Here is a 3,557-nt window from a genome sequence, read left to right as displayed (position 1 = left end):
CGAAGGTCTCGAATTATTTCAAAGATTTATTTATTTCCAAAGATCTTAGATTACTTAGATTCGTGGGCGGCACGGTGGCACTGCTGCCTCACAGCGCCAGAGACCCGGGTTCAGTTCCCGCCTCAGGTGACTGACTGTGTGGAGTTTGCACATTTTCCCCGTGTCTGCGTGGGTTTCCTCCGGGTGCTCCGGTTTCCTCCCACAGTCCAAAGATGTGCGGGTCAGGTGAATTGGCCATGCTAAATTGCCCGTAGTGTTAGGTTAGGGGTATGGGCAGGTTGCGCTTCGGCGGGTCGGTGTGGTTGGGCCGAAGGGCCTGTTTCCACACTGTAAGTAATCTAATCTCCTGGTATACGTTTGAATGTTTTGAACCTATTGAAGGTGCTGCAGTAGAGCAATGTGTAACGGCCCCCAAATCAGAAACATTATTAACCAAATTGTTACAAGAATCGTTCGTTTTAAACATGCGCCAGTGATAATGTGTTTTATTAAAATCGTTGTTCCTGACAACCATGAAGCATAAAAACAGAATAGAAAAGGCTGTGAAAGTGGAGAGAAATACGTGCAAATCACCGAGAGACTTACACTTGAATGTATTGCAGGGGCTGCGAGTTCCCAGATGGGTGATTTTCTGCTTTACACACAGATCAGCAAATATACAGCGTGAGCCATGAAGCAATTTAGCCTTATCTCAGTCGAAGGCACGAGGAGGCTTGCAGACCAAGTGTTCGGGTGTACAATGTTATTAATAGATAATAATTGAGAATTGCTAAAGCTTGTTTTAAATTCCATTGTATCGCGAATTCTCCCTTGGGATATTAAAGGGGGAAGGGGTCACAGTAGATAGGACCGAAAGTTTCCTTTGAGTTGGAAGGAAGCAATCAGTGTTATCAATGATATATCAGCGAGTTAGTGACAGGGCTCCAACACCGCCGCTGCTGACGTCGCTTCGCCTTTGCAGGAATGTGATAACGAATTCTGGTCAATTAAGCGTGACCAGGAACCTCCCTCAATTCCTCCAAGGGAACACATAAAAAGCATGACAGGTCGGTAGCTTCTCAGACTCAAAAAGACGGCGACCAGCCAGAGGCGCACACAGAACAGCGAGAGTTCCTTGTCTGGTTCCCAACAGCTTCCTCTGACCATCTGCTGGACCCGAGATGTGAGTAACATGAACCCGGAACAAGGCTAACACCAAATCGGGTTGTCTCACTGAGGCAGGCTCTCTGTGTAATGTATAGATTACATATGTTATATGCGGAAAATATTCTAGGGGAAAGCGTGTAAATCGACCTAGTTTGACCAATTGTGATTTTAGATAGCTGAATGCAACTTAAACTAAGAAATGATGAGCTCGGTGGTGACTTCAGACTAATTTCAGAATAAATGCATGCTTTATCATACATAGCAGTGAACGTTGGACTTTAGCAAAGTTTCTTGCACCGATACAAACAGCTTAGCCAAAGGATAATGAATAATATAAAACTGGCATCGAGCGAAAATGGGAAGCGCCCGAGGTTGCGTTACCAGCCGCTGCGCAGATTGTTCAAAAGGGATGAGTTTGCGTGTCGGTGTGTTTTGGGAGAATTGCTATGAGCAGGGAATCTGAGTCTGTTTTTAATTTCTCTGCACATAGCGACTGTGTCTGTGAGAGACCCCTGACAGTGATCGTTCTGGTAAGCGGCTGCACTTGGTGCGATGTTTTGTAACGCTGGGGAGTGTCAACCATTACATTTCTCCCCAGCTTAAGAACTGGATTGTTTTTTAATGCGTATGTCTCAGAAACGGTAACTTGTCTGGGAAAAAAAATGTGCTGCTCAGTTCATTTTCTTGTCCTTCCAGATGCAAGGCAACATGAAGTTTTGGCTGGGAGTTGCATTTTGCTTGCTGATCTGCATAGGAACTTTTACCGAGGCTTACCCGCCCAAGCCCATCGACCCAGGCGAAGGCGCTTCTGCTGAGGATCTGGCCAAATACTTCGCCGCCCTGAAGCACTACTATAACGCTTTGACCAGGCAGAGGTGAGGCTACATGCTCCATATTCAATACATTTGGTGGCATGAACCCGGGTATTGCTGGCTGCTCAGTTCTTTAATGTTTAGGAAACATCCAAAGCAAGGGAAGCTAGAGGGAAAAAATAGTTCCAAGACAGTGTAGGACACACCTTATAGAGTCAAAACGTTTCAAATTCTGTATTTTACGAATATTATTTAATTTAGCTGCTAATAAGCACTCCGGGTTTCAACATTTTAAAATCCCACCCTGTGAGATAGAGCATGAATGATTGCTGACATTGGGCTCCGCGCCGGATTGGCGACAGTTCAACTGGTACATGGCAACTTTACCACTTCAGTTTAGTCAGTCCATCTCACCATATTGCCCTAACCCCGGTGTGATAGAGCTGGATCCAGTTAGGAACGAGATCACTTGAATACTGTCTCTCTTTTTTTAAAAAACAAAAACTATACACAACATTTCGGGTTATTACAGCAGGATGTTGTTTGTGTGCAGAGACGTCTAAGTGTTTATGATATAAATACACGTGTGAAGCGGAATCTGGGAGCATTTCTATGACAACTGACTGTCTTAAAAACTGCAGTTTGAATGTGATAATCCTCATTGGAGCAGCAAATGTATTCGGTTAGGTAAGTAATATCCGATAATGTTACTGAGATCAGAACCTCCCATGAAATAATTTATGTCAATTCTCTGAGGTAAGAGTTACTTTAAGATTTATGTAATGAATTGATGTGAGCCCAGAGAAGCTCCACCTAAAATATTAAGCTGCAGAACACTGTCCCAGTTAAAGGGAAAGACTAAATGCACCGGATTTCTGCTCTGGCTATATTTACAGCATCTTGGTATCCGGTATAAGCGGAGTCCGAGTCAATCAAATCCTTTGGTGGAGTCTGGAAATTTCGATATTAGCCAATTCCATCAATAACAGACGAGATTGAACTAACATTGGACAGCATTACACCGAATGAAAGCAGCACTGAATGGCTTTGTCTAAGCTCTGTACTAGCAACTTTCAGGAAATCGATATCCCATTCACAAATGGAACACAACTTAATTCTGCCTTTCTGTAGCTTTGGCCGAGAGGATACAGTGGATAAAATATCTGCTGTTTCCAGACTGAATGTCTCACTGCTATAGACGGATTGCAGGCGGTCCTCCTCAAAGACAGCAAGCCTCAGGAATTTCGTTAGACTGCCATTATTCCTGATTTAAAAATCACACAACACCAGGTTATAGTCCAACAGGTTTATGTGGAAGCACTAGCTTTCGGAGCGCCGCTCCTTCACGTACCCCACAGCCACCTGATGAAGGAGCGGCGCTCCGAAAGCTAGTGCTTCCACATAAACCTGTTGGACTATAACCTGGTGTATTGGTAACTCAAATGCACCTTTTAATTTCTCTATATTTACTATATCAAAATCCCTCATAATATCCCAATATTAACGTTCCTCTAATGGGAACAAGTCTAATTCCCTCATCCCTGGTATCATTCTGTTAAATTTCTGCTATACCCTTTTCAAGACCTTGGCACCTTCCTA

General features: G+C 43.8%; 1 long non-coding RNA gene across 1 annotated transcript; it reads left to right on the top strand.

Moving 5' to 3' along the window:
• Positions 1-295: 295 nt before the first annotated feature.
• Positions 296-1,677, top strand: LOC122550277. The gene is made up of 3 exons (XR_006311782.1): positions 296-329; positions 962-1,162; positions 1,637-1,677. It is a non-coding gene; the product is annotated as an uncharacterized LOC122550277 (long non-coding RNA).
• The last annotated feature ends 1,880 nt before the right edge of the window (positions 1,678-3,557 follow it).

Source organism: Chiloscyllium plagiosum, chromosome 5, assembly GCF_004010195.1.
Source record: "Chiloscyllium plagiosum isolate BGI_BamShark_2017 chromosome 5, ASM401019v2, whole genome shotgun sequence".
Classification (NCBI taxonomy): Eukaryota; Metazoa; Chordata; class Chondrichthyes; order Orectolobiformes; family Hemiscylliidae; genus Chiloscyllium; species Chiloscyllium plagiosum.
The sequence above is the reverse complement of the archived record's forward strand: the minus strand, read 5'-3'. Positions and strand labels throughout refer to the sequence as shown.